This window comes from Cucurbita pepo, chromosome 18 (genome assembly GCF_057944985.1).
Source record: "Cucurbita pepo subsp. pepo isolate OVF chromosome 18, ASM5794498v1, whole genome shotgun sequence".
Taxonomy (NCBI): Eukaryota; Viridiplantae; Streptophyta; class Magnoliopsida; order Cucurbitales; family Cucurbitaceae; genus Cucurbita; species Cucurbita pepo.
Genome location: NC_141815.1, coordinates 4,494,967 through 4,507,137, shown reverse-complemented (window position 1 = coordinate 4,507,137; position 12,171 = coordinate 4,494,967). Strand labels below are relative to the sequence as shown.

General features: G+C 33.0%; 1 non-coding gene across 1 annotated transcript; it reads left to right on the top strand.

Moving 5' to 3' along the window:
- The first annotated feature begins 8,447 nt into the window (after window positions 1-8,447).
- TRNAQ-CUG (transfer RNA glutamine (anticodon CUG)) lies at window positions 8,448-8,519 on the top strand. Its single transcript has one exon. It is a non-coding gene; the product is annotated as a tRNA-Gln (tRNA).
- The last annotated feature ends 3,652 nt before the right edge of the window (window positions 8,520-12,171 follow it).

The window sequence follows — 12,171 nt, the reverse complement described above, 5'->3', positions numbered from 1 at the left end:
TGACGTCCACTTTTTTTTTAACATATATTTTTGGTGGCTTGGACTATGGACATCGAGCAAGCCATTTGTTCTGAATAAATGCATTTATCTATTTTACATGTAAATATGATAGATTTCTCCGCTACAACAATCCCACATTAAAAGATTTAAAATTTGATGTAGTTTTTATAAAGTAGTCATTGTCTTAATTAAATCGCCGAGCTTGGTAATATGAGCTTGTAACCTATATGGGGGCAACAATGTAGTTGGAGGTTGGCTCAGCCCATTGGTTAGGGTTGTTGGAGTAGTTTTCGTCCTGTCCATTCCAAGTAGGAAGTTGGGCTATGGACTTTGGGCGAAGGCCTAGTGTCCAGGGCCCTTAGAGTTGAAGGAAACCGCGTGAGGCATGTTTCACAGAGCAGCTTAAACCAACTATGAAATCAGACTATGTTTTTCAAGATATATCTCAATTACGATACTACCAAATTAAGACTAGAGAGGGAGATGGAGATGTACCCATGACAACATTGCGAACGAGGTAGGATCACTATGAGTTTGTGGTTAGTTCGTTTGTTCTCACCAACGCCCCCATGGTATTCATGGAGTTGATGATTTAGGTATTCAAGGGATTTCTTGACACGTGTGTCATCGTGTTCATACACGACATCCTCGTGTCCTCGAAAACAGATCAAGAACACAAGGTTTATCTTCTGAAGGTCCTCGATCTTGGGGAAATAAGTTGTTTGTCAAGTTCTCCAAGTGTGAATTTTGGCTGTGTTATGACCCATTCTTAGGACACGTGGTGTGAAGGATGAGGTTTGAGTAGAGATCGCAATAGTGGAAGCTGTCACTAAGTGGGCTCGTCTGAGTACAGTCACCGAAGTATGCAGTTTTCTGGAATTCGTAGGATACTAGTTCGTGCAAGATTTTGCTAAGATAGCTTCACTGCTCACGTAGTTGACTGGGAAGGGTGTTTCGTTTATATGGAATGATGCGTATGAGGCCAGCTTCCAAGATATGAAATAGAGGTTATCGTTGGCTCTAGTGCCCACGGTCCAGGAGAGCTCAGAAGTATATGTGATTTATAATGATGCTTCTAATAAAGGGTTAGGATGTGTATTGAGCCCACATAGAATGATGATTGTCTATACCTCGTGTCAGTTGGTTGCAATGGTGTTGGCACTTAAAATCTGTGGGCACTACTTGTATGGAGAAAATACTCATATCTACATTGACCACAAGATCTTGAAGTAGTTTTTTCACCCAAAAGAAACTGAACATGAGATAAAAAAGATGGCTAGAGCTGGTGAAGAACTACGATATAGACATCCAATACCATCCCAAATGAAAACATAGTCATTGATGCCCTAAGCTGAACGACGACACACTTGTCGGCCATGATGAATAGAGAGCCACGAGTGCAGATAGATTTTAAGCAAGTGAAGATAGTAGTGATGAGCAAAGAGTTGTAGCACAGATGGATCAACTGACAATCTATCCTACATTTCGACATTGGATTATGGAATCTCGATGTGGGGACCTCATTTAGCAAAGATAGTTTTAACAGTTAACAATAGGTTTTGTGGACGATTTCTCCAAGTCGACATGTTAGTCTGCTATCTCAAGGACAATTATGTGTGCGATCTATGGAAGAGCTAAAAAGTGAGAGATGAGAGGCTCAAACTTCCTACCTTTTCTTGAGTTTTCCTAATTTTAACTCCCTTACAGACCAAATATGATGAAAAATTTATTGTTCTAGAAACTAGACCCAATCAGAATTCTATGGAAGAAAATTTGAGGTAATTCGAATATTGGAAGCTCAAGAACGGAAGTCTTGAATGTCGACAACGAGGTAAGTAGCCATCTTGAACTTTTCTTAAGAAATACTTGTAGTAATCGCTTGGGTTTTCATATGAACCCTAAACCAAATATAAATTAAAGATATATGAAAGAAAAACTCAAAAAACAAACTTAGCAAAGTACTCGAGATTTAAGTAACATTAAAACAACCCACTAAATGAACTCCTCTGCCTATGAAATTCTAATGTTGAGCATCTTATAGCATGTTGAAGTTATATATGAAATTTGGTGGTCATTGGATAAGGATAAGCAGGTAAACCAAGAAACGAAAACTTTACATAAATTTATTTCTCTTGTCAATGGTCATTACACCTAGTAGTATAAATAATTTTAGAATAATCAAATTTTGCATGTTTTTAAAACTAAAATGTATGATAAGAATACTTCACATGGATTATATTAATATCCATTTCTTCATTAATAATATTTGAAAGATCAAATAAATGACGGAAATAAAGATGATAGGGTCCCAAATCCAATAATCGGAATACTTATTTCACAACTTTTTTAACCATATTTTTTATCGTAGGGCTGAAAAAGAATGATAGAATAATTATACACGTGATCTAATCAATTAATTGATTTTAATGTGTTGAAACCTATCAAATACAAAACTAAAAAAATGGGGACACATTAATCATTTTCAAAGTTTTGAAAGTATACGAAAATACAATTTATTTTTTAAAGTTCAAAGATTTATTACACACAAATTTTATAAACATTTGTGGTCTCATGGTCTAGTTGGTTAGGACATTGGACTCTGAATCAAGTAACCCAAATTCAAATTTCGTGGAACTTATTTTATGTTTGTGAGTATTAACTTAACACAAATATTAAAGCAACAATATATTAGATATTTTAAAAGTTCAAACTATAAAATATAAATCGGAAAGTTTATAAAAATATTATCTATTTGTTAGAGGTTTATATCCACATGAAAGGGGCCAAATAAGTAAGAAATCAAACATTAATCCCTTAAGTTCTCGAATAGTTTGGCATCTTAACAAAGTGACATGAAAACAAACAACATTTTTCAATATAAAAAGTTCCCATCAAATAACAAGATCATTCAATATAGGCCATGCTAAAGTGATGTGAAAAAATGTGTAAAACATATGAAGTGAAACTATGAGGTCTAACCTCCAAAGCAGTTGCTTTATTAGATGTAACTTTACGAGCGTCTCGAACGTCTTCTTTTAAAAAATGTCTTTGAAAAGTTTCATTCAATAACACTATTAAATGGCATAAGGAATTACAATCCTTCACTAAAATGATTCTGATTCAAATATATGAGTTTGGAGGTAGTAGTGCAAAATATAATGATTTATAGAGTAGAAAATAATAAAGAAGTTTGAAGCAAATGGAAAGGATAAAAGAAGAATATGATAAATAATAATGGTAAGAATATACTTTAAAGCAAGACATTAACTAATAATGGTAAGAATATTGTTGGTCTAGTTGTATGATTCTAGCATTTGGTGCGAGAGGTCTAAGAGTCTGATTCTTAATTCTTTTGTTGATAAGTAGAATTAAAAGACCTTAATTCTTAATTGTACTTCCATTAATGTGACATTTTAATAGGTAATTTCCTCGAGCCGGTACGAGGAGAAAACTTCTTATACGGTTCTGAGGGGTAAACCCAATGATTAAAGGCAAGGACAAAGGATCCCCTCAACAAGTAAAAATCTTTTTCAATTTTCTCAATAACTAAACTAGATCAGAACGAAGAATTGAAATAGATTCTAAAGGAGACAGGCAAAAATCAAGGGGTTAGAGACCCCTCAATAAATGAAATGCTTAAGCTTAAGGGTTGTTAAGTTCAATTTTTGGAATGTCTCATGGTCTATAACTGTCACCTCTCGTTAGTATTTCACATTTTAATTTATAATCCAACTAACCATGTGAAATACGGCTCTAAACGGTCTCAATAAAAATCGAATTCCATGTTTTCATTGTTTCTAAATTATATAAGATAATAAAACTTAAAACTTAAATTAATAATATGTCAACATTTAATATTATATACTATAGATACAAATATAATAATTTCTCATATTTTCCATTTTTCTTCCCTCACTTATTTCTCTTCTATGTTATATTTTAATTCTGTTTACGGTACTTGCCATATGAACAGTACTTGCCATTTTCAACCCGTTCTAATTTTTTTTCTCTCCTAAAATCTTCTCTTTTGTTTTCTTTTTCTTTGAACTCTAATGTTGTTCAATTCTACCTCCATATCTAATTATTCAACCGGTTCTAATTTTCTTTTCTCTCCTAAAATCTTCTCTCTTTTGTTTTTTTTTCTTTGAACTCTAATTCTCTTGTGTCTTTCAATCTACCTCAGTATCTAATTATTTGAAGCCATTTAAATCTAATTCTTTTAATCACTTCCGGGGAGGAGTTTAATTTTATAAATTTTTAAGCAGTTGGTTTAATTTTACTCCGATATCTAAATAGTTTAATCCTGTCCAGTAGTTTAATTCTATTCCCAGATTTTTTTTTTCTCTTTACTATTTCCAAATCTAATCTTTCTCTCTCTCTCTCTTCATGTATGCATGTATCTACTCGAATATCTAAATCGTTTAATTCTTTCTCTCTCTCCATGTATCCATGTATCTACTCCAATATCTAAATTGTTTAATACTCACATCATTTAATTATGTTCAAAAGTTTAATTCTATTCCCAAATTTTCTTTGGCTTTACTATTCCCAAATCTTACTCTTTTTTTATTTGAATATGTTTTAGAGATCTTCCATTTCATCCTCTTTGCCAAATCTTTCCTGTTTTCCAATTTTTTTTTTTTATTTGAATATGTCTTCCATATCTTTCTTTTCCCTATCTTTCTTTTTTTTATTATTTGAAACCAGATGTTCCTTTTCCCTATCTTCCTTCTCATCATACTGGTTTCCAAATTTTTTTTTTATTTGAATATGTTTTACCGATCCAAATCTTAATTTTTTATTTTTATTTGAATATGTCTTCCAGATCTTTCTTTTCCCCCTCTTACTTATCTATCTATTCGTGGACCAATTTTAATGGACTCTAGCATAGATATTTTTTTTTCTTCTTATTTGAATATGTTTTACCGATCCAAATCTTAGTTTTTTTTATTTGAATATGTCTTCCAGATCTTTCTTTTCCCTATCTTCCCCTCTTACTTATCTATCTATTCGTGGACCAATTTTAATGGACTCTAAATAGATAATTTCTAATTCAGATCATTCAACAGATAATTTTCTAAATTTCTAACTCACATCTAAATCACTAACCTTTTCAAATGACATCTCTCTCCCTCTGCCTACCATCTCTCCATTATCTGCCTTCCTTCTCCTTCAGCATCTCTCCATTATTGTATAACATCTCTCCATTATATGCATTTTTTTCCTCCATAAAAATATTTTCTTTCTATTTCTGTTTTTGCTGAATTATTGATACTCAATGAAGGAGGTATTTTAGGGGATGGACGGGGAGATTAAAGGAGGTGGTCAGTTTTTGTTTTCTTTTCTTTATTTTGTTATTTTTATTTTAATATATATATATATATATATATATATATATATATATATATATTAAATCTAACGGGCGTTACATCATCTTTTTTATAAAACTTTTCCAAGAAAAATTTTAGTTTGAAGGGTTGCTGACTTAGTCTTTACTGAAGTAGTAACAATTACATGGAATTTTTAGATATATTATTACCTATTGACTTAGTCTTTAGTAAAATGATGAACAAAAGGAAGTGGTACTAACTTAATCTGGAGTAAAATGATGAACAAAAGTAAGTGGTTAATAGAAGATAAGTCTTGGGACTAATGGTTTTGTAGAGTTTGCATATAATATAGTAATTGATAGTACCATTCATTGTTCTCCTTTGAAAGATGTTTATGGGTTTAATCCATTTACGCCTTTGGTTTTGCTTGTTATTCCTTATAATATTTTAATCCATTTACGCCTTTGGTTTTACTTGTTATTCCTTCTAATATTTTTGTGAGTGAAGCAGCACAAGCAAGGCAGATTTGATCAAAACCCTTTACAAAAACGTGAAGATTGAGAAACAAAATTTTAAAGTTGTTTCAAGAATTAACAAAGGACGAAAAGAACACATTTTTCACCCCGATGATTGAGTTTGGATACATTTTGGCAACGAGTGATTTGCATGTCAAAGGAAACAAAGTTACATTCAAGAGGGGATCACCCTTACAAAGTTCTTGAAAGAATTAATAGCAATACCTATAAAATTGATCTTACTATCAATATCGCTTACTTGAGTTATTTTGATGTAGGTTATGATTTTCTGATTTGAGTACAAATAATTTTAAAGAGGGGGAAGATGATATGGATCAAGGTGTTCCAAATGTTTCAACTAGACCTATTACACAATTCAAGACCAAGAATATTCAACGAGCATTCATTCTTCATCCTCAAAATTAGATAGGCTCTATTCAACCTCCATTCCATGTGATAAAAGTTGATTTGATTGAAGAAGTACCATTTGGAGCTTCAAAAGTGAATATTTGCACACGATCAAGTTTTTATAAATAGCATTCATTGATAATTTATTTGCATACACTTTCTTTATTATTTTAATTTATTAACTTCTTGTAGTTACAAGAGCAAAAAGGTGAGAACTTACGGGGTAAAAAGGAGAATTTTTGTGAATAAAATTAAGTTCTAAACAAGACTTCCACCCTTTAAAATTTGAGCATCATCTCTGTCATTTCTAAGTTTCATGCAATTCTTGTGGTAGATTGCATCCGAGTCGTTCAATCAAGTCTTAATCAAGATCAACTGTGGAGTGACTCAATTTAGAAGAAGGTTTCAAATCTTGTTTCTAGATCTTTTACCTTAAGAGGTAATCTACTTTTAACTATCTCTTGGTTGATCCGAGTTTTGTATAAGAATGTGTAATTTCTTTGATTCAAGGGTTTTGCTTCAAAAAAAAGCTTGGATTGTTGGGGTGAGGATTGGGTTGCCTTATCACCCACGCTCCAAAGTTCGCTCCCATCCACGACCAACTCCTAGTTAACTCAAATAAATGTAAACAGGGAATAAAAAGTCAATAAATAGCCTACTTGTAGGCTCTTAATGGAAACCTTAAGCTAGGATGTTATCTCTTATTGAGTCATCAGGGTCGTGGCACTTAGAGCTTATATTCTTACATGTCCCTTATGGATTCTAAAAACTTTTCCATAAAGTAACCTTTAGTCCTCTTCCCGTAAACACATGAGTGGTGTTATCATGATCATATCATCCTGCTATTAAATTCTGATGTTGTGTATCTCATCTAAGTGAGGGAAATAGGAGGCCCTCCCTATCATACTACTCATGATACAAAGGGCAGGGCATAAAAGAGGAATAGGGGCATTGTTGCACACAAGTGGTGGGAGATAACGGTCACTTTTGGGTACGAATCCTAACAACCTTATTGACCATTGTATTCAATTGATCCTAAGTATATTCTAGGAACATGGTTTATAAATTAACATAGGCTTATACATTATATCATGGAGTAGCATCAAAACTCATTAGTTTTAACTTAGCTAAACATGAAAGGGAAATCTAATGTGATTCCATGGGCGTGAAAATTTACTTGTAACTTGATTTGGGCGAAGGACATTATGGTCATTTTACACCTCCTCTCGATTTACCATCTTAAGTATATCCAATCGCTACAAAATTTCATACGTAGCTTTAACATAGAATAATATTCCAAGTATTAAAATTTTGTAAGTAGCATAGTTTGTTTAAGGGGTTAATTTAATGTTACTTAACTTTTTAACAAAACATCTGATTTAGGCCTTTAACTCACTGTTCTAATGTTTTTCTTTCATGTACCATTAATTCATACTTGACTTAGGTTATATATTAGAATCCAATCGATTCTCTCAAGTATTTATTCAGAAAACTCAAAGATGTTTATTTACCTCTTGTCTGGTGTTCGGAGCCTCGTTTCTTGAACTTCTTGCAAATGGGTCACCAATCGAAAGGAATGATGGGTCGTGGGTTGGTTGTAGTGATGGGTTGCCCGAATTCAAACAAAATTTGACCCTATCCCGTTGTCTTCTTCTCCCAATTCACACGTCTTTCTGTCTGTCTTTCTCTTTCTTCTCGACACCTTTTGACTCCATTTATCCGTCGCTCTTCTGTTCATATCTCAACTATGGTGAGTCCCTATTTGCTTGCCATATGTTCCCACGACGTTGTAGTGTCTTCTACCTACACAATTCGACTATCTTTATACCTCAGTATTCAAAAATTGTAAATTTGCTGACGGTGAAGAAAAACGCAAGGGACAACGTGAATGCAAGTATCTTACCGTGGGTATGCTTCTCATGGGCTGAAAAAGAATGGTAGAAAATTAGGTGAATAAAATACTTCTTTCACTACTTTTTAACCATATTTATTATCGTAGGGCTAAAAAAGAATGGTAGATAATTAAACGTCACCTAATATATTAATTGATTTTAATGTGTTGAAACCCTATCAAATACAAAACTGAAAAACGAGGACACATCGGTAATTTTTGAAGTTCTGAAAGTATATGAAGGTACTATTTATTTTTTGAAATTAAGAGATTTATTACACACAAATTCTTACAAATATTTGTGGTCCCATGGTCTAGTGGTTAGGACATTGGACTCTGAATCTAATAACTCGAGTTCAAATCTCAATGGGACCTATTTTATATTTTATTCTATTTCATATGGGCGTTGTAATAGTGAAATATGCATATCTTGAGGATGCAAGGGACAACCCTCTTACTACCATTTTTTTTTTTTATATCAATTCACATCGTCTATCTAAATTCCAACATTTTCTTTATGTATTCATGATTGATGATTAAAGTGAAATTATCAAATTAAAAATTATATTATGGAATAACTTCAACGATTTTTTTCTCCTTTATGGTTACTGACCATAAACATAATTTTGAATAATCAAATTTTGCATAAGTTTAAAGTTAAAAGGTAGGATAATAATACTTTTACATGGATTTCATTATTAATAAAATAGTGATTACACATTCAATCTGATATGAATCCAACAACTGATCACTCCCATGTACCCGAACGAGCAATTACAAGAAGCAATACAAAGAAGATTCAAAAATCAAATCAAGAAAATAATGGAGTGGCTGATATTGGAAAGTAATTAGAAGACTTGCCTTTAGTAGTTGAATTACCAATTAAGGAAATTTATTAATGCCTTATTTTCTTCAATTTGTATTTAATAGCATTTATTAGTGGTTGGTGGCTGAACTTTATTTTGTTAGGGTTATCTTTTGGGCCTATTTGAAGGCATGTAATATTCATGTTAGGATGGATTTTGTTGAATACAGAAAAAACCTTTGCGTTTTCTTGATAACCTTTTGATGTTATTCTTTTTCAAACCTTGCTTTAGGTTTGATGTTTAAACTGATTAATTGAATTAGTTTTGATCAAGCTAATTCTGGAGTGAATTGTCTTGGTATCTAAGAGTGACCATCATAGATTCCAGGTTCGATCTAAGAGTCATTCATCTTCTAACCAGCTCATGGTTAAAATCAATCCGTTAAGTTAGCTTTCTCTGTGAGCGTTTTGTAAAGATTCTAGAAGGACCTCTAGCTTTGCAAATTCCAGCATTGTAGGCGCTTATCATTTGGTATCAGAGCATTTGGTCGACGTTCGTTGGCAGCTCTAGAGGTGAAATATCTTTATTGTTATTTTTTTTTTCTATCAAGTTTTTTTTTCTCTCAGATTATCGAAAAAAAAAACTAGACTTTACATTCTAGACCTAGTACCAAAAGCCTACCTTTGAGTGTTAAACACGAGTGTCCCTAAGTGAAATTTTTGTGAGAAGTGTGGAGAGGTCCCTTGATAACAAAATGTCACATAATGGAGAAGAAGTACCACCAATACCAGATCTTAATACAACCATTCTTCAAGCAATTCAAGGTATGATGGAAATGATGATGGAAGATAGACAAGAAAGAAGGGCGCAACAACAAAGACAAGAACGAACATTACAAGAAGATGAAGGTATAGTAGTACAAGAAAGACAAGTTGATGGTAGATGGAGAAGAAGAAATAACCATGCAACTATTATGCAACCTAGAAGGATGGAAAGAGTACATGAAGATAAAGATGGGGGAGTTAAACTCAAAATCCCGCCCTTTTGTGGAATGGCAGATTCTGACGCATACTTGCAGTGGGAAAGAAAGATAGAGCATGTGTTTGATTGCAACATCTATAGTGAAAATAAGAAGATGAGACTTGCTATTGCCGAATTTACCAATCATGCCGGTGATTGGTACCAACATCTCAAATCCGAGAGAAGAAGAAAAGAGGAGGATCCAATAGAGACATGGGAAGAACTTAAAGAAGCCATGAGAAAAAGGTATGTTCCAAAACATTATGAAAGAAATTTGAAAACTAAATTGCAAGGTTTGACGCAAGGAACAAAAATTGTGGCGGAATATTATCAAGAGATGGAAACTATGATGGAAAGAGAAAATGTTAGAGAAGAAGAAGAAGATACCATGTCTAGATTCCTTGGAGGTTTGAATCGAGAAATTATTCATCTTGTTGACAGAAATCCACCACCATATCTGGAAGACATGTATCATTATGCTCTCAAAATTGAAGACCAATTGAAGGAAGACAAAGAGCATTAAAAAAGGTACACATCACGAACTAGCATATTTTCAAATTCTAAAACTTGGAACAAGGATAGTTTTGTGAATAGAAATGATTCGATGTCACCAAAAGAAAAGTTTGTGACTGCTAAAAGAGTGGAGGCTGAGAGTTCCAATGGTAAAATGAATGAAGCTTCAAAGACGGTAAAAGAGAAGTCTAGTTCTATTCAATGTTGGAAGTGTAAAGGATTTGGACACATGAGCAAAGAGTGTGTTAATGAAAAAGTTATGGTGATAAGGAATGGTATACTTGATTCACAGCTTGTGGAAGAAATCGCAGCATATGATGATGAGTATGTTGAAGAAGGTAATTCCATATCTTTGATCACAAGAAGGGTACTCAATGTTCAAATCAAGGGAGAGAAATTTGAAGATCAAAGGGAAAACTTGTTCCACACAAGATGTTTGATCAAAGGAAACCCATGCAGCTTGGTGATTGATAGTAGAAGTTGCACAAATGTGGTAAGCAGCTTCCTTGTAAAAAGACTTCAACTTTCTGTCCATCCACATCCAAAACCGTATAAACTTCAATGGTTGACAAACAATGAAGAAATTAAGGTAAACTCCCAAGCTCTTATTTCTTTTACTCTTGGAAGATATAAAGATGAAGTACTTTGTGATGTCGTACCAATGCATGCGGGGGACATCTTGTTCGGCCGACCTTGGCAATATGATAGAAATGTAACATTTGATGGTTTGATGAACAAGTATACTTTTACTTTGTGTGGGAAGAAATTTACTTTACTTCCGTTGTCTCGATATGAAGTACATTGTGACCAATTGAAATTAGAGAAGAAAAGAAAAGAATATGAAGAACAACAGTGGAGAGAAGAAACTAAGGTAAAGGTGAGAAAAAAAAAAGTGAGAAAAAAAAACAATATTCAGTTCTTGTTCGGAAAGAACGAAGAATTTGATTTGAGGAAAAATCCTTTTAAAGAAAGGGGGGGATGATATGAATCCAACAACTTATCACTTCCATGTACCCGAACGAGCAATTACAAGAAGCAATACAAAGAAGATTCAAGAATCAAATCAAGAAAATAATGGAGTGGCTGATATTGGAAAGTAATTAGAAGACTTGCGTTTAGTAGTTGAATTACCAATAAAAGAAATTTATAGAAAGTAATTAGAAGACTTGCCTTTGGTAGTTGAATAATTTATTAATGCCTTATTTTCTTCAATTTGTATTTAATAGCATTTATTACTAGTTGGTGGCTGAATTTTATTTTGTTAGGGTTATCTTTTGGGCCTATTTAAAGGCATGTAATATTATGTTATGATGGATTTTGTTGAATACAGAAAAAAAAACTTTTGTGTTTTCTTGATAACCTTTTGGTGTTATTCTTTTTCAAACATTGCTTTAGGTTTGATGTTTAAACCGATTCATTGAATTAGTTTTGATCAAGCTAATTCTGGAGTGAATTGTCTTGGTATCTAAGAGTGATCATCATAGATTCCAAGTTCGATCTAAGAGTCATTCATCTTCTAACCAGCTCTTGGTTGAAATCAATCCGTTAAGTTAGCTTTCTCTGTGAGCGTTTTGCAAGGATTCTAGAAGGACCTCTAGCTTTGCAAATTCCAGCATTGTAGGCGCTTATCACAATCAAACATAACAAATAATGGCAAACATATGGGCATTTGGTTTGGTAGTATGATT